Here is a 20,683-nt window from a genome sequence, read left to right as displayed (position 1 = left end):
AAAAGTAAAATAGTCATTTTCGGAACAAGCTTTCTGGAAAAGACTATTTTTTCTTTTGAAATGGATGTTCTGGAAAGCTTCTTTTGAAAAAAAGTCCACGACGTGAATGTGAAGTTGAAATGTACCTACAACATGGAGAATTGGAGGAGAAGAGAGACTTTTGCGCTGGAACCCTTGATGGCTACGAGAAGAAGACTTGAGTTGGAGAAGAAGAGAACAATTGAAAAACGGAGTGCATTGGAGGAAGAAGAGAAGAATGAAAAGTAGGGGATGTGTTTGTTGCTTCTGTGGGAAAAAGAAGTGGAAGAAGGGATAGGTTGAGATTTTTTTTAAAATGGAAGATGTAGGATACATATAGGAAGGTGCAGGAATTCAAGTCCATGAATTTGATCTTGTGCCCTCATCTTCTCAGTTTGTTCAGGCCCAATTAATAATCTAACATAAGCCCAATGACAAAAATGCTCCAGCATTCAATTTATTTGGCAGATTCATATATTGGCAGTCAAATTGATCTATAATATAACCTAAATATCTTTGATACAAATATCATAGACATATCTGAATCTGTTGAATAAATAGTATTACTCATAAAAATAACAAAAAAGTAACATTTATAATAGTGTGTATACTATTAATCAATTTAAATTTGCACATATATGATCATGTTTGCGAAAACAAACAAAAAATAAAAAATATATTAGTTCTATTAACTTATTATTAGTTGATCTATTAGCCGATTTTATTTGCAAAATTCTTAAACCATGTATGTGAAACATGCACTACTAAAAAAAGCACTTTTTACGACTGCTGATCTACATCGGTCATTGTACACCTGATGTAAAAGGCGGGGCAGTGACACTTTTGTAATTATTATAAAAAAATTTGCGTTTTACGACACACATTCTAAGGCGGTTATTAAAAACCGCCTTAGAATGTTATATGCAAAAAGATGTAACTACGGGTTTAAATTAAAGCATGTCGTAATTGGGGAAAAAATATAAGCACGTGAATAGCACTCAGCTCCCACACCTTGCATTCAAGCCTTAGTCATTTGAAACCCAGCCCCTCTTCGTTGCAAATCGTACAGCTTGAACCCTAGCCCCTCTTTGTTGCAAATCAAACCCTAGCTAGAGATCCGTGGGGAGGCCCGCTGGAGATTCATGCGACCGACTCCGCCACGAACGACGAGCACAGCCAGAATCTCCAGGAGCTGGACCGAGGCGCTTTAGACGAGACCCAACAGAGCTGGCTCTTGGGCGCTGGAGAACAGAAAAAGAAGAAGAAAAGCTACATTGATCTTGGCTGCATCAACTTCAACCCTTAGTCATTTGTTCTTCCATTCAACCCGACGACTTCGACGACTTTTCTCGCGTCGCAGTTAATTTGAATCAAGGAGTGGCACTTCGTGAAGATCAGGGCTTTGCCCACGGTACGTTGATCACTTACTTACTTACTTAGGTTAAGCTTGGTGTAGTGTTGAAGACATGTCGCGGGTACCATCTAAGCTTGGTTTAGTGCTGATGTATGGTAATGGTCGTTGCAGGGAAGGCGCTGGTAATGAACAAGTTCATTGTAACCAACCAGTGTTACATTGTTGACTTGGCTGCAAAAGGGTCAGTGGCTATTTTCTTACTTTTGTGTGCTTGATGCATAGTGAAGGTTTGGATTGTTTGAAACATATATGTAATAAAAATATCAATATTTAAAAACATGAAAGTAGGGTTTGAATTGAAAGAAAAAAGGAATGTACAAGCTTGGATTAGATGTAGCAAATTAGGGAAATTTGTTGTTAGCATAGTGTAGAAGTAGACATTGGAACAACCTAAATAAGTTTCTATCAGACTTTCCTCAATAGCAAATTATTCTCCTATTTGGTATGTTGTGTTTGTGTTAGGTGTTGATTGGTTTCCTTTTGCTTATTGATTCATTGTTAAATTACTGGTTATTAGGTAACGTTTTGGATTATGTAATGAAGGTGTGAATAATGACTCCTCTATACAAAGCATTCAATACTATATGAATTTTAATTGTTTAATATATAACTATCATTACAATTAATAAGGTAAAGTACACAGAGAAATGTCATGAAGTAGCATGGAAGGTCAAAAGAAGCTCTAGAATTACTGGTTTTGTTTAATCTGCATGTGGTAATTGCATCCAAAGATAGGATGCTGCTAAGGTTGATTGGTTCATGTAGCCTTTAGAACCTAACATAATTTCCTCCAGAATAAGCCTATTGTCCTTTTCAGATACATGGAATGCATCCCAAAAGCTACACTGCTGTCTGTTTGAGCAAAGGTTTGACAGTGGTGTGCATAGCCCAAGTCCATTGTAAGGCTGGACAGTGGTACCATTTCCAAAGTTTCCTTCATCCCTTTGTCAAATTATAGGTCAAGTGGCCTCTTAGGAGAGTGTATATTAAACCAACATTAATTATCAACTCAAGAAATGATAACATGTTTTAAGAAAGCATCCCAATTTTTCTTAGCACTTTGACTTCCCTAACTGCATTTGCATGCTCTATCCTAAGCCTATCTCTCTGTTCCCTGAAAGTTATCAAGAGCTCAACAGCTGATATGATTGGAGATATATCTTTGAAGGATTAGTCTTTCTATGTGGTTATGGGAGTCCAATCGATTCATAACGAGTGTCTTCAGAAATGTATTAGTAGCCTCGATGGAAATTCATTAGAAATTCAAAATATTACACTTATGTCTTATTTAATGAGTTTCATTGATGATTTTAAAGTTTTCAATAAATTTTGTAACTAATATATAATAGAATGTTAGAGTCTGCTAGTACTTCTCTTACAACAGAGATATCAGGGCTTCTGTTCATACCCTTCACCAAAGCCAAAAATAACCTATGTGGTGTATTTTACTCCATCTAAATTTGCTGCTATTCATAAAATTTGCGCTTAAAATCAATCACATTAAAAGTTCTAGCCACTAGTACCATAGAACAGAAAATATGCAATGTCATTTGTATTTTAGCAAGCTTTGTATTTCAATTCTCCAGGCATATATCCTTGTCTTGAAGCACTAAAATGCTGATGTATGGGGGTCTTCAACTTAGAACAATCACTCTCCATTTATCTTGTGTTTATATTGTTGTATTCATCTTTTTGTCTGCTATGTGCTACACCCTATCATCAGATACCGTTGGACTTTTCTGGGTGAGATAGGGAGTACTTTTCCATGAGCTTGGCTAGCTCCTCATTAAACCTTTCCTCCAACTGCACCTTTTCCTCCCAGTGTCTTCGCGTCATTGCACATTGCATCAACATTGTCTTTATGACCTTGACAGAGTTTCTCCTCTTCAGCAACAAAGTTTTCCATTTCTTTATCTTGAAACTCAACAAATTTTAGATATTCATTCACCCTATCATCCAAAGAAATCAAATATCATAGGCCAATGAAAAATTTAAATAGCAAGAGTGCACAACCAAAACAACCGGACTACATTGTTTCTATAAATTTATATACACCTCTTCTCAAAATATTAATTTGTTAGACTATTGTGAATTTAGGTTTCTTTGATATTGTGTTTCCCGAAATTTACAAAAATATACTAGCACCAGATGTGAATAAATTATTATAGGGATTAGTCCAACACTCCAATTGAATCTAACATATAATCTCAAGTGATGTAAAGTGCTTACTTGACTCTCCCTTCCTCTTCATTTAAAGGGCTAGTACTTAACGGCTTCACTTTCTCTTGTTTCTCCTGCTACATCTTCTCAAACTCTTCTTCCTTTGCAGCCCTTGAATCATGACTGATTCTTATCTGTTCCTTAAAAAATTCTTCTTGCATGTACATCTTTCATTGAGAGAGAATCCAATTGTCAGCAAAAATAGCAAGAAAAAGAAGAAATATTTCGTAATAACCTAGAAGAAAACATTAGTGAAATATTGATAAGGAAAAACCAGAAGGGAAAGCAAATTGGGATTGAAATAATCTCTGTCTGAAAAGAATAAATTATTTTTCAGATAGCTAGAAAAGAGCTAACTATGAGTGACATGAAATTATTAGTACACTCACTAGAAAAGCTATTGGATCAATTCATTAATCAACACAAGCTGCTCTGGAAAACTGGGTGGGTCACGGGAAGTATGCAACAGACTCCACAACAAAACAGTAGTAACCACCATTTACTAAATCATTGCAAGAATTAAGAATATCAGTTGTTTTACTAAAGAATTCTATAAATTTCAGTACATTGCCCAAAGATTTATTATGAGACAGAAGGCTCATAGATCAAACCGCCGAAGAAGATCTCTTCTTCCTTGCTCCTCTAATTTGACAGGTTAGACTGAAGTTCTTTTGACACAAAATCACATTATTATATACAAAACCATCCGAGCCATGAAAAGAAGGAAAATGTGAGAAGTTTAGCTTATACATACTAATGAAAATTCAGCAATTGTACTATAAAAATATAAATTACAGCTAACAACTTTCAATGAAATAATTCATTCCGATGCAAATCCAAAACTCATCTATCAACAGCTAAAATTACATGCCACATGCAAAGCCACAAGTTTTTCACTGACAACTGTAAGTATTACCTATTCCTTGTCCTCTTCATGTTGCATTTTAGTTCTCAACCTCACAATGCGATTTTCTTCCATTGTCCTTCGCAGCTTCTCAGTCACTAAGATTCTTCAAGAGCTTTAGTTTATTTTTGTTTTTTGGCATTCCTGTCCTTCAAAACAATAAGTAGCTGGTTGTCCTCGTTCATTTGCCGAAGTTCTCTTGGTATGATCTCAAGTCATATTTGAGTCTAGATTTACCTATACACAATTCAGATAAAAAGTTACCCCCAAAATAAACTCAATATACTGTCTCCATAGACATGGCTTTGTTAACATGCAACCAGATCACATAAAACAAACAGCAGCAAAGAAAGGAAAAAGGACTGAAACGGGAACCTTGGCAATGTCTGTTGAAAAAGTCCAGGTCTTCTTTTATTGCCATGTATCCATAGAGCTATCGCAGACCACCAGGGAGAAATAATCTACGGTGGTGACTAAACCAAGCATCTCGATCAGTTCCTTGTTCTGCAAAGTGCTTGTGTAGACGCTCCGCCTCAAGATAACCTATAGCTGAGGCTTCAAATATCAAAACACTCAACCCCCGATGTCCCTGGGGCCATAAGAGTGTCGAGCTTTCACAACATCATATGCACTAAAATAATTAAGAAGCTCCTGGTTACCCATACCTAGCCACTACATACAAAGAAGAAAATCAGGATGTAACACAAAATCCAGAAATAGTTTAGGAAAATTAAGAATGTTTTGCTGCATTAACACGAGAGGTTATAATAAAAACAATCTATTACTATCAGTAATTATTCATCATTTGATGCAAAAAAGAAAAAAAAATACTCATACCTTGTCATTTTAATCCTGTTTAAGCCTTGTATTCTGAATGACAACCATCGGATTCTAAAATGTAAATAAAATAAAAATATTCAGAAACTGAGTTATGTATGTAAAATAGAAGGCAAAATTTCTCATGTAATAAAATACAACTTGGTACTAAAATATCTTCTGCTCTAGCATCCTAAGCTGCTGTTTTCAGTACCTCTAGCACTCTCAGATTCTGTCCAGCTTTGAGCACCTTTGGCAATACTGCTATTTAGTATTTCAGTCCCATCTTCATTGTGGTTGTGACTGTGGTTCTAAATTCCAGTTAGCATCAAACCAGCTGGAGAATGAATAGTCTTTATTGTCCTGTTTCTGGTTAATTTGTGCAAAGCCTCCAATAGAGCAGCATTCCTTGGAAAAAGATAAACTGTGTGTACTTCAAGGTATAGGAAAAAGATAATGAACACACCTCTTGAATAATGACACTGCAACACCATTTGAAGTAGTAGTATTCTTTTCCTCAACAACCTGTTTGAAGTGCAAGCCAATTATATTTATTGCTGATATATGTTTCAATAACTTCATACTGACAATAGAATAATAATAACTTAAACCAAACAACAAAGGCAAGCAAGACTTGCTTTGTAAATTGTGATTTAAACTTTATGGAACCAAAATTGATGTGAAACTTTGGCTAAGATTAATCATATATATATATTTGAAAATTTCTTATTTCCATCATTCATCGGTGCATTTTAATGGATATGCCAGTTGACACTAAGACGCTCAATTTTTATTTAAGTTGGCAAATTGCTTGAGCTATGTGTTATAATAATCAGTATAAAGCAATGTTGTATAATTTCATTCCTGTACATGAGGGTACTGATATAGTGATCTGAAACCATATTGTGGCTATGGTTGTTACTGAGTCCTGGTTCCAATATTAACACACATTTTTAACATGTTGTACAAAGTGCTATAGCTGGTTGAATACATATTAGAGTATTTGAAATCTACAAATGAAGGAAAGTGCAACATGTAATTCATTATTGTCTAGATAATTTAAATATACTGACCTCATGTCCTCTAATATTTAATATCAACCTGAGAAGTGATGTTTTATGCAGGACTACAATGAACATGGGATGCTTTCACTTTCTGAATTCAATTTTTAATATGCTAATTATCACATGTCACAACCATAGTCAATACTATTTTTTAATTTGCTTTTATGCTGACTTACTTTTTTATTTTCATCTACATATAATGCAGAAGTGGCCATGGAAGCTGCAAAAGCTGCAATAGCAGGTGGCATTTCAGTTGTGAGTATACTTTTGATGTTCTTTTATTTTGAGTCATATGTATATAACTCAGGACATTTTATATGGCCTGTTTTGTCTAATTTTTAAAATTGGTCCTAGTAGTTAATTACTTTAAATGCTTTTTGGGCCATATATATGTTAATGGTGTGTTTCTCATCATCTATTTTCTTTTTACATGTAGTTGGAGATTGTGGAGTCAACCCCAGGTGTGTTTGAGGTTGTTTACCTAAATTTTTCTACTCCCTTACTTGTCTTGTTCTTAGATTTAGAATTCATATGCTTGGTTCGATCTGTGCAGGTTCTACAGCAGCTGGTGAAGGAGCATCCTACAATGGCCCTAGAGGTATGCTTTAATCCTCTAAGTTTCTATCTAGTTTTTTACATGGCATCAATGTTCTTTGTTAGGGTGTATATCAGGTGAACCCGCCAAAAGTTTATGAATTTGGAGAACATATCATTGTCATTGCATTCTCTCAGTTCATTGAATTTTAGGACTGTGTCTGTGTATAGCACATCACCTAATGGACATGCTGATTGACACATAAATGAGGATTATCATCAAGAATTGTTGATCCTTACTCTTGGAATTTTTGTCTTCTCTCTGAATTTTACTTAGCTATCAAACAGAGAATATTGATTTATTATGTGGATTATTTCTAACAAAATCACAATGTCTTGTAGAAATTTTGGGAAAAATATAAAGTTGACGCATTTGAAATTGATCTAGTGTTGAATGTGTTATGCATGTGGATAAGTACCATATCATCAATTAAGAGGAATGTTCAACCTAGCTTCCAACACTTCTTCTAAATTCTAAGTGACATCCCCAAAATTTACCGAAAGTCTCTAACCTTTTTCTGATTTAGTCTTGTCTAGAACACTAATAAATTAATTTCTCAAGAAATTGCACACAAAATTTCTATAAGATGGTAGATTTTTTTTAGTTTCTTCCTTGCTGGATATTACTAGCTTGTAAAGGTACCCTATTGCATTCTTATGATTGTTTTAACATGTTAATGATCAAGACTCCTATCATATACAATATTATTTCATGAAATCACATTTCTCTTCAACGGTTGTTTGAACTGAATAGATATTGCCCTTAGGTTGGAACTGTTCTCAAGATTGAGGATGCAAAAAGTGCAATTAATGTCAGAGCCAAATTTCTAATGAGTCCTGCAACTGTTAAGGTTTGTAATTATTTATATATATACATACATAAATACCTTCTCAGCTTGTGCTAAATTTCAAATTTCAATGTTTATGCTTACTATTATTATTATTTTTTTCCTCTTTTCCCTATTCTTATTCTTGTTTGAATTATCTTGGGAAATTATTGACTGTCAAATTTCATTAGGAAGTGCACTATTTGTGGACATACTAGGATGTCCAACCAGTGTGCATTTTTCTTTAAAATTGTTTATTGCTTATTAGGATATAATGGAAATGGATTATGTTCAGAGTGGTGAAATTTTATATATTTCTGGCACAATGACTCCAACTGAAGTAAGAGTCGACTTTTAGGTTCAAGTCTTTTACAAATCTCATGATTGATATATATTTTAGGTTCTTAATGATCATTGTATCATTTGTATGCAATGCAGATATTGTCAGCATGTGATGAAGGTGCTAAAATTGTCAAGGTAGGCCTTTGCATGTTCTTTAATGTTTGTTGTATTGAAGAGTGTTGAAATATGGGCAGAATACATTCACTTGATATATATGCATCCCCTTATGCAGTGATAAGTGGAGACTTTTGGATTTTTTGGCCTGCTGTTTTCCCATTTCTTCAATTTTCCGTTGTTAATATCTGGTTTATTTGGAACAATACCTCCTAGATGCATATAAACACAGGGGCAACTTAATTATTTTTTAAACAAAAATCTGTTTTCATTTTTTTAAGCTTGTCTCATAAGTTTCTTCTAAAATTATACATAGATAATTCTAAATTTACATTAATGCAATGGCTAGCAAAGGGTATAAATAAAATGAACAAATAGATAGAAAAAAAATAGAATCAAACCTGTAAAATATTTAGCCTGTGGAAAGATAATCAACAGGTGTTGGAAAAAAGGATGGGAAGGATTTTTTAATCTTTACAATTAGACCTGTCCCATGTTTAATTTACTTTTCATTTTAAAGGATTATAATTATAAAGATTCCAACTAAGGTTAAATTACTAATTCACTTACACATGTATTTATTTTATGTTTCTACTAAGTTTGGGTTCTTACGGAGTTTTTTTTGGAGGAAGCATGTGCTTGGCATGATTTTCTACCTTATCATAGTCCTAATAACGAATGCCTTGAGTTATTCATATTCTAGCAACCTTTAGCTGCTTTTCTCCTTTGGTCAAGATTTATGTATCTGACTGTCAAGATTCACTTAAAGGTCACAATCATAGACTAGCATAAAATTCATTTTATATTTTAAAATAATTTCTTACACTTGGTTTTTACCTTGTGCTGTGTGATAGATTTATCCAGTTTCTGCACTCGGTGGATTTCAGTACATATCAACACTGAAGAAGGCCTTTCCTCATATCTTTATGGTTGCTTCTCAGGGAATAACAATAGGTAGTTTTACAGTTTTTCCTGTTGGGTTATATAGTGAGTGATATTAAGTCCAGGGCCATCTATAACACATTAGGAGAATACTATAGAGATATGGGTAAATATTTAAAATCCCTTCATCTTACAATTATCAAAAGTTTTTATAAACTGCATCTGAACATAAATATGGGTCCACGATATACATGGTTCAGGATTATTATGTGTAATATATCATTACCACCATTAATTCCTGACCCTTTTCATGTCTCATCCTCTAATATTTTACTAATAGGTATGCTAGTATTATTTCTCATTCTCAGTGTTGATTTGATTTATTTGCTTGAAGCAGCTGTTTTTTTCCCCTCAAGGATTTCTGTTTGGAAACCTTCACTCTTCATCATTTTCTTTTTCCAAACATATAGTTTAGAACTTACTAATGGTGAAGTTTCTTGTTAAGTTGATGCATGTAAAAAAAATCAATATCCTATTTGGTTATGTACTATATTATATTTTTTTTTGCAAATACTCCTTTTGATGAACTGTTTAAAGCAGCTTATGGAACAAGGTTATAGAAGAATTTTTCTATGACAGCTTTTGATAAATATTTATAATACTAACCTTGTTGTCCTCATCCATATATGTCCAATAGGCACAACAAGTAGGCATTTTAATAGTAGATTAAGTTATTGCCATTGGCATAACTATCCAATGTGAATGACTTTCTCTCATATTGCTTGTAGATTCAATTGGGGAATACATTTTGCGAGGAGCATCAGCAGTTGTTTTGTCATATGCGATATTTGATAAAGATGCAATTGCACAACATGATTTAGATAAGATACAAAAACTTGCACATTCTGCTACCTTGGTGGATAACAAATCTGTGAATAGGTAACACTTTGTACTTTTTTAAATACATTTAGTGGTTGGTTTTTTCTTCTAGGTTTATTCAAAATGGTTGTATGGCATGACTGTTACATACTTTGATTTTGTGGATCAATGCTTGTACTTTTCTTTGTGGATCTTTTAAGGTGTAACAATGCTTGTTTTATTTCTTTGTGGAATACATACTTTAATTTTGACATATGTAAGTTTGTAGTTGTGTAGTGCATCTTGATTCTAAGTTTCAACCACTTTTTCATTCATTAATGTGCCTCATATTTCAGCATTGTGGTTTTTTTTTTTTTTGGGATGTACTCTTTCTGATTTTTACTTTAGTTCTTTGTGCTGCACTTGTGTTCCTATAATTACACTTACACCCTTCTTATAAAAGATGTAACTATATGTTATTGATGCATGATTGCTCCTCAACACTCTTTGACCATGTCAGTTATGTAGGATGATTTGCCTATTCAATTTGATTATGTTGAATCTAATGGTGTTTCATCATATGCATACAGTATTATGTCTTAATTTTAATAAAATTAAATATTATATGCTACCAATTTTTTTCAACAAACCTTATCGTTTCTCCTTTGTTTGCTTAAGCTATACCATGCTTTTCATTACTGTGACTGTGACCTCCAAACATTCTTTTGTTTTGAAAAGCATTCCTGTGGTTAATGGCTTTTATTCTGAATATAATATGATTGACAATTACAGTTAATATAGCATTGTGTATTATCTTCTTACTTCTTTAGTTATTTTTGAAATCTTCTGCAGCATGTTCCCTCAACTCATTAGACTTTTTCACAATTAACCATTATGTTGGAGATGTAAGCTTGAGAATTTGTATTGTATTACATATAGCTTCAAAATATTTTGTTGAATTTCATTATTTATACTGTATTACATATAAGCAACGTAGCTTCTTGTACTAATTTAACCTGAGTTTATAAATTTCAAAAAAAAAAAAAAACCTTATTCTACATCGGTTCAATTATAAACAATGTAGAAAATCTCCTCATTCTACATCGGTTAGGCGATAAATGATGTAAAAACTCTTCAAATTCTACATCGGTTGATTGAAGACCGATATAGAAACATTTCCATTCGTGCCCATTCTACATCGGTTTAGTGATAAACGATGTAGAAAATCTCCTCATACTACATCGGTTGAACAATAAACGATGTAAAAACCTTTCATTTTCTATATCGGTTGAACGATAAACAATGTAAAAACCTTTCATTTTCTACATCGGTTGACTGATAACCGATGTAGCAACGTTACCATTTCTACTCATTCTACATCGATTGACAGATAACCGATGTAGAAACCTACCCATTCAACATCGATTTCAACCTTAGAACCGCTGTAGAAAAGCTACCCACCACGCGTCATAACCGATGTAGAAAGGCCGTAAGAACCGATGTTGAAGGCCTTTTTTTTAGTAGTGATGATCACTCAATCTGAAAAAAAAAATTATATGCTTTAAGTTTTTCTTTTTGTGAACACATGGGTAAGGTATTATTGTAGGGTGTGATATCATACAACTAATAACAATAACAACGTTAAGAGTACGATGATCATATACAACAACGTTGACAAAAAGAAGTACAAAAAGATGTTGTGGATTGTATCAACAATGAATCAAGCAATGCCTACATAGAACAAACAAATATACAAAAATGAATTATTTAATTATTCTCAGAAAGAAAAATGAGAACGAAAAGGAAAAAAAAACTTTTCTTGGATAGTGGTCTTGGTTTTCTCCAAGCTAGAATTGGCTGGGGCGCCAGTGTTGGCTGCGGCGCCAATGTTGGCTGCGGTTTCCTTGATGGTCTCTACGGCTTTCTGTGCTGCCTGCATTTTTACAACAAACTCTTCAAATCAATTTTTCACTTTACAATGGTCAGAGGAAACGGTCTTTCCTCGCTATATAGACTAGCAGAAACAGTGGCGAAAAAGCACTTGTATGTATACATTTCTATTTTGCTATTATATTTTCATAGGCTAAAATTGATATTTTTTGTAATTTATCTATTATGTATTGAATTGTATATTATTTTATTATTTATTTTAACACTTGTTTGCTTGCATTTCTACTATCAGATTCCTATTGTGTTAAAGTTGTATTAATTTCTCTTGAATTAATATTTGGCTTATTATGTGTACCATATTTTGCTTCCAGTTTTTATGTTAAAGATAAATATTAGTTCATATTGAATTTGATGTAAATATCACTTCTAAACTATTATTGATAGTGTTAAAAAATATTGTTATTTATTATTATTATTATTGATATAAAAATTATGTAAATTTATTTTTATGCTGCAATTGTTACAAATATTTATCCAAGTTAAAAATTTAAGATTTCTTAATTTCAACCAATTAAGACTTGAACATAATAAACATTATTAATATTTTATTTTAAATTAATTTTAATACCAAGATAAAATAATGGGTAAATAAAGTAGACCAAAAAAGAAAAAACTTTAATTTTCTTGTATATTCTCACACAAGATTGTAGAAATATATAAATAATAGATAAGTTTAATAAAAAGACAAATAACATATCAAGTCAAAGCAAGTAATGAGATACTAATTTTTGTATCATGCTATTAAATTAGAGTAAATTAATGGATTTCAAATTGAAAATTAAATCTCCCTAAAAAAAATAACAAATTAGATGTAAGAAAAACAGGTACAAAGATAGGATTAAAAGAGAGTGTATTCAAAATAATATAACAGAATGTTTTTAACATTTCTATTCATGATTTTAGTTTGGAATTAGGTTCTGTCTCAATAAAACCAACCATTCGTCTTAATGAAGACTGAACCAAGCAGTGTTCATTCACCTACATTGTTGCAAGTTTATCCTTAATTTTGTATCAATTATTTCCTAATTTATGCCTTGATTTAATTAGTAATAAATCTTTTCAGAATTAGATTTGAATAAAATTTGAATTTTGATGATGATAGGCTATTTATTGCTTCCTGATTTCTTTCTTTTATTTCCTAATTATAGCATATTTGGTTTTCTCTTTGGGACTAATTCTGTCTATAAATTAGTAGCTGCATTATTCAAACTGGATAAGAAAATAAAATTATTTTTTTTCTCTGTTCTAATATAAATTTATGATGATCAAATCTAAAGGTGTGTTATATAAACCTACAGGAGTTGGTTGTAAAATATTTATTAATTAAATTAAAATAATAGCCAACTAAAAAATAGTGCTTCTAACATATTCTGAAAAGTTGCTCCCCACTTCCCTTATGGCTAAAGCTAAATGTATGCTATATGAGTATATAACCATGCAAAAATCAATAAATATTAGACAGAAAAAGATAATCAGAACAAAATGCAAAAAATCATGCCAATTTTAGTTACCTGCAAACCAAGTCCATGATTAGGGGTGAGAATAGGTCAGGCCAGGCCAGGCTTTGAAAGGCCTGAGCCTAGCCTACGATGAATCTTTGAGGCCTGAGCCTGGCCTATAGCCTATCAAAGACTTTTATTTTGGCTCGACCTGACCTTTTTAAAAGCCTGGTCTGGCCTGATAACCTTTTTAAAAGTCTTCTTCACAATAAATATTTAATATTTTATGAAGTATGAACGTAATAGGAAAGTTAAAGAAAAAGGAAAGTCAATCAAAATAATGAGGAATATAAAAAGGCACATGACTCACACCTAAATTGTAATTAAAGTCCTTGATTATGTATCCAAAAAATAATATTATATATTGGTACCCAAAAAATTATATATATATATATATATATATATATATATATATATATATATATATATATAGGCCGGCCTATCAGGCTTATAAGGCTTTTAAATAAGCCTAAGCCTGGTCTATTTAATCTAATAGGCTTTTAAAAAAGCCTGAACCTAACCTTTTAATTAAATAGGCCAGTTCAAGCTAGGCTTTATGTAGGTCAGGTCGTAGGCCCCTGTAGGTTGGCCTGGCCTATTCCCACCCCTATCCATGATCAGATACATCTTTGTGGCACTCGGTTGCTTCATATTCTGGAATGGAATCCAAGGCACATTTCCTGTTAAGCTTTTCTCGTCAATTGAGTTGCAGTGTCTTAGTTAAGATAATAGGTGTTCCTGAGAAGCAAGCAACATAAACCTCAATTTTAGGACAATGTCATTCAGAGACAACAACATGTTTCCCCTTGAAGAAGCCACATCCAGGTGTCATTTCTATTTGACAATTCATACTCCATCTCTTTGCACCTCTTTTTGATTCCCCAACAAAACCATTGCTTATTCTCAAGATTCTATGTTCTTACCAACAACATATGAAGTCAACTAATTGCTACATCACGATCTTGATACTCCAAAGTAAAAGGCACACTAATGAATTATTAGTAGGCCACCCAAATATGATAACTAATTTATTTTTAATGAAGAAAACTACTAAATGTTAACAAAATATGGCTTGACCTGAGCATTGTTAGAAGCCATATGTTGACGATGAATTGTGAAAGGAAATTAGTGTCAACATCATCCTTCTCAAAAACAGCCTGTTGTAGGAAAAAAATAACCTGGAACATAATATTATTGTTATGATAGCTTTTCATGCAAGAAGTTATAGGCATAATATTAAAGAAATCATTATGCATTGATTTTGTTTTACCAAGAGTCAATCGCAGAGGAGTTTAAGAAGAGAGCTCATTATTTTACTTTTAAGCCACTATTTTTTTTTGACATTTTTTAAGTGATATATACATATAAGCCACATATTTTAAGTAAAAAATCAAATTTGTTCACATCTGCCAAACTATTTCCATCCACTTCTGTAACTATGACTAGTATTATGGTAAGGCAAATGGGCACGCACTACTACAATAAAGATTTCTTACAACAAAGTAACTACATCGGTTAACAAGAAAAACATCGTTGAAGGATTCGCGGTGACATTCTTGTAATTTTTTAGAAAGTTTACAATGACGGTTATTTAATAACCGCCTTCAATAATGAATACACAGTATACAACGATGGGTGTATTAAGACCATCGTAGTTGATATGGTTATACAAAGATGGATTTTCATAATGACCGTCTTTGAATGAGCTTTTAAAATTTTTGGTGAATAATTTAATCAGCTAGTCGTGATACCTTCGTCTTTGTGCGCGCATAACCTAGCTAGGTTCAACCTCATTGTGCTCACCCTTCATCGTTGTCGAAGCTACTTGTACGTGTACTCCCTCAAAATTTTCTATTTGTGTTCGAGTATGTCACCCTCATGGATTGAATGCTTATTTGTGCCTTTGTGTTTAGAGTGACCCTTGAACTCACCCGCACTATGTCACTCATGCTTTGACTGGGCCCTCTATGTCTTCAATCTCTGCGAAGCAACGCCGGAGAAGATTTAATGTGATTGGGCCCTCTATGTCTTCAACGCCCTGGTATCACTTCATGAACTCAAAAAGCTTTAAAAAACTGTAGTTAGCAACAAAGAAAAACTTTCATACATATCTTATCTATTACTGAAAAAACCATTTTAAAATATCAAACCTTTGATAGTACGCCTTTTTCAATAAATTCTAGGATAATCATGAACGAGGGAATTTTAATCTTCCCACCAAAGCTGATAGTGCATAGCTAAAGATAAGAGATTTAAAAAATATATTGGTCAACAACAGAAAACTTCAATCTAAAACCAAACTGAACACTGCTAAAGGCAACAATAACAAAGAAAGTAGGAAAAAATTGTTTCATATTACCAATTCTATTTTCTTTTATGAAACAACATATGTAACATACTTTATAGCTCAAACCAGATTTGACAATGCAAACCATATTCCATGTATAAACAAATATTGCATGAAAAGGAGAATACTTACCTATACCATAGTAATCTCCGTTTTGAAACAAAGAAAAGTAGAACATCAACTCCATTATACAATATGAAAAGCATAACACAAAACTCATAATGTATACATCCCTGATACTTATTCTTGGTTCATATTTTGTAAAAATAAAATATTTAAACATAAAAATGAAAAAAAATTGAAACTTACCACCACAATAATCTTCTAACTTCTGTAAAGAAAAAGATTTTAATGGAAAAGGAAGCGGAAAAAAAAAAGTAAGTCACAACTTATGCACATATAAGACTGATTCTCAGTTGATACTTTGTAAAAAAACATAACATTTAAATGGAAAAAAGGAAAAAAAATTGAAACTTAGCAGCATAATCATCCACAACAAAGGTTTCTCGTATGCGTAAAGGAGAAGCCGAAAGAGAAAGAGGCGGAGGCGAGAAGGAGAAGCACAAAGAAAAAGGGATGAGAGCAAGAGGAAGAGGCTATAAGAGAAGGGAGAATTGTTTCTTGCTGCACCAAATAAGAGGTCTCTTTTTGTTTTTTATCCCAAACAACAGCAAAGCCTTGGTGAGGATGGTGAGGCTATCGGTGGCCATGGCAGAATGAATCAAGAGAAAAATAAAGTGGTTTTAGAGAGAGGGGGAAGAAAGTTACAAATTTAGGTATCACTCATAGAGAATAATGTATAAATTTCTTATGAAATTTAAGGGTAAAGGTGTCTAAAAAAAATGGGGACCAAACTGAAGGTATCCCCTTTATCTATTGTTATAGATTCAAATGCCTCTTTGAATTCCTACACGTGTCCATCACAGAACACATGTCATGCTTCTAAAGGCAGTGAAGTTAATAGTGGGACATGTAACTGCCATGCTTCTCTTATATTTGTTAGTATCTTGAGGGAGTAACGACCTTGTAGGAAGTAGGAAGTTACTATTGTTAGGTAGAGAACACCTATGCCCATCGTAGTTCCTCTAAAATTTGTTTGATTTCTTTTAAGAGAAGGATCAATTTATTTTAAGAGTAACTTTGAAAGAATTACTCTTTCTCCTAACCTGATTTCTTTAAAATCTAATACTTTAAATTAGTTACTTATTACAATCATTATATTTCAAGAAAATAAATGATGATGATGAAAAATAACTCTAAAGAATTACTTTTGGAGTAAATTGATCTCTTGTCTTCTTTTATAAAGAAGAAAAAGATACTTTGTTAACAAAACTAGAAACACATCCAATAGGTGTTGGCAACTATGTAACTCACTTTACAACACAAGTTGAATTTATGGGAAGTACCTAAGTTCCACCTCTACATAATGGTTGTCTTGCAAATTTTGGACAAACCCTTCATATCTCACCTTCTCTGTTGGACCCAACCTCTGTTTCGATCACTCATCCTCATAAAGGGATAACTTATAATTCAATCTCACTACGAGAGTCTGCTTTTGGCCTATACTCCCTTCACAGAATGCAATCAACTCCTGTTGATTCCCCACCAGCTCTTTAGTTAGGCTACAATAAATTTGTTGAGGACCAACTGCCTCTACCATATCACAGTCTCTTACTTGTTGGGCCTCACACGTCTGCTTAAGTGTACAATCCACCACTCGCCTTCAACATAACCCCCTGCCCCCAAACAACTTTGGGCATCACGTATTAGGGTCTGATTTGGCCCACTCTAACATACTACTTTCCACGTTTGGGCTTTATGTTTTTTAATTATGTTAGGCCCACCCTTCTTGTCTCCTCCCTATCCTACATGGGGTGCCTTACTATGAATCACTCGTACCCAAAAAGGCTCTAAGAATCGCCCCCTATGTCCAATCTCTTCCTCTAATCACGCTCCTCGGCATACAACCCAGAGTAGACATAAAAAACCCCTTGTTTCCCAAGCCGCATGGGTTAATCTCTTTTACCTTTTTTTTTCCTATATTCTAAGTTTTGTGTTGCAACTTTATGCATATCCATTTTTGTGTAACACAGGAAGCTACTCCTACCCCTTAGGGTCAAAAGGTACCCCTACCTCTACTATAACTTCTACTCTCTGAGCACATGACAAAACAATAGTGTTGCTTCCCCTATCTTCCCCATACACTTTGCTCCCCTGACTTGATAAAGTCACTAGCACCAACAAGTTAATAGTGCCCTCTGTAGCCAGATAGTCCTCCTGGAAGTTTCTATCATATTTCGCATCATCATCTTATAAATCTTAAGGGTTTCCTAGATTAGCAATTATAGGAAACCAATGGGATCTTAAAATATATGATTCTCACAACTAATTGATAAATAGTGTGTACTTTTGTCCATAATGTGGCTTCTTCCCGGTGCACTTTGATTCCTTGAAAGAGGAAAGAAACAAAATTTTGCTTCCATGACTATTCTTTCTTTCTCTCTCTGTTTGTGATGACTAGAGGTTAGAGAAAACACTTTTCTGTCAGGAAGATGACCTTATTTCACATTAGTGGGTATTAACCCCTTTATAACCATTACTCTCATCAAGTATCAGTTATCTTTAGAAACTTCTCTTATTTAACCCAATTAAAATTTAATCCTTAATTATTAATTATTTCTTTATTAGTCCCTACATAAGTCACATGCCTTTCATATGAGATATTAATTTTAACTTTCTCCCACTTGGCTCATGTGGCATTACCAAACATTATGGACTAAATAAATAAATAGATTAAACTAACATAATGCGCATTAAAATGACTAAACTATTCTATACATTGGATACATAATAATTTCATGATTAAGAATAAGAACCAATTTGAGTCATGGTGGTTGTACATCACTTAATCGACATAGTCCTTTCCATGTACTACAAATTAGTCTTCTCTTTAATATGACCATTAGTTAAGAGCACATAATTGGTCCAACATAATGTCTATATTCAAGACAAAACCTGTTAAAATTACTCCAATACAAATATGCATGCAAACATAGAGAACAGGTAATCAGAAACATATCATAAATGAGCTCAGAGTGTCGGTAAAATGCATAAGTTAAATTACACTTGATGATCATCAATAACAATAATGCTCATACTTTCAATATGTTCTATAAATGTCTTGGGTGGTAATTCCTTTGTTAAAGAGTCAGCTATCATAAGGTTTATGTTAATATGTTCAATTGACACTTTTTGTTTCTGAATTTCTTCTTTCACGACAAATTATTTCAATTCCATATGTTTAGCACCCTTAGAGTACTTGTCGTTAGAGAAAAAATACAATTGCAGAGTTATCACAATACATTTTCAGTGGCATAGCAATACTATCAACAATTTCAAGCCTTGAAATAAAGTTTCGCAACCAATTAGCCTAAATTCTAGCCTTAAAACATGTTACAAATTCATCTTCCATGGTAGATGCAACAACAACTGATGCATACAAAATTGCTTCCATTTGTTTTTGTTCTAGATCATTTCTAGGACATTATGCAAGACTAAATTTGTCTCCTTTCTGAATTGGAACGGATGATGCTAAGGACTTTTCCATCCTGAATCTTTCTAGTACTTTATTCATATATGCTTTCTAAGACAAGCCTAACAATCCTTGTGATCTATTTCAAAATATTTCTATCCCTATCACATAGCTTGCCTCACCCATATCTTTCATTTCAAAGTTGCTAGAGAGAAACTTCTTAGTCTCATGAAGAAGACCAAGATCATTAGTTGCAACCAAGATATCATCAACATACAGAATTAGAAAAACAACCTTACTTCCACTGACCTTCAGATATATACACCAATCAATAGTACTTTCCTTAAATCCAAAGGAAATAATAGTATCATTAAACTTCAAATTTCATTGGCGAGAAGCTTACTTAAGACTGTATGTTGATTTCTTTAATATGCACACCATGTGTTCCTTTCCTTCAACTGAGAACCTCATTAGTTGGTCCATTTAAACATTCTCCTCTAAATCTTCATTAAGAAAGATAATTTTTACATCCATATGATGTAGCTCCAAGTCATAATGGGCTACTAATGCCATGATAATCCTGAAAGAATCCTTTTGTGAAACTGGTGAAAATGTCTCTTTATAATCAATGTCATTTTTTTAAGTAAATCCCTTAGCAACAAGTCTAGCCTTGTAATGTTCAAGGTTTCCATGATAATCATGTTATGTCTTGAAGATCCACTTACAACCAACTCTCTTACAACTCTTTAGCAATTCTATAAGGTCCCAAACACCATAATGTTCCATGGAATCTATCTCTTTCATGACATTTAACCACTTCTATTAATTATCACAGCTTATAGCTTATGAAAATGAAACTGAATCATTATCATTAATGCTTAAGTTTGTTTCTATTTCATGCAGGTATACCACATAGTTATTCGAAATAGTTGGTCTGCTTTCTTTTTAAGATCTCCTTAATGTTATTTCTTGTGGTTCTTCCACAATAATTTCATTATGTATCATGGACTCAATATTGTGTTTCTCTTCTTCATTGTTGTTTGGAACAAAAACTAAAGGAGCAATCACCTTACTATCAGAGGCACAAGCTAAAAGGACTTGGACTCTAAATTCTTTAATTTTCACATCTCGTGGAACTGTACTCCCACTAATTTCACAATTTTCAATGAACCTTGCATTTCCAGTTTCAACAATTCTCATATTATGATTAGAACAATAAAACATATACCCCTTTAAACTTTCTGAATAAGCAATGAAATATCCATTAATTGTTCTTTCTTCCAATTTCCTTTCTTGTGGATT

General features: G+C 33.1%; 1 long non-coding RNA gene across 1 annotated transcript; it reads left to right on the top strand.

Moving 5' to 3' along the window:
- Positions 1-132: 132 nt before the first annotated feature.
- Positions 133-10,586, top strand: LOC102661158 (uncharacterized). Its single transcript, XR_003266079.2, has 11 exons — positions 133-232; positions 1,325-1,429; positions 1,544-1,613; positions 6,631-6,691; positions 6,873-6,908; positions 6,990-7,034; positions 7,798-7,881; positions 8,126-8,197; positions 8,296-8,334; positions 9,168-9,267; positions 9,984-10,586. It is a non-coding gene; the product is annotated as an uncharacterized lncRNA (long non-coding RNA).
- The last annotated feature ends 10,097 nt before the right edge of the window (positions 10,587-20,683 follow it).

The sequence above is a fragment of the Glycine max genome, chromosome 2, assembly GCF_000004515.6.
Source record: "Glycine max cultivar Williams 82 chromosome 2, Glycine_max_v4.0, whole genome shotgun sequence".
Taxonomy (NCBI): domain Eukaryota; kingdom Viridiplantae; phylum Streptophyta; class Magnoliopsida; order Fabales; family Fabaceae; genus Glycine; species Glycine max.
Note: the sequence above shows the minus strand (reverse complement) of the source record. Positions and strands in the feature narration are given on the sequence as shown.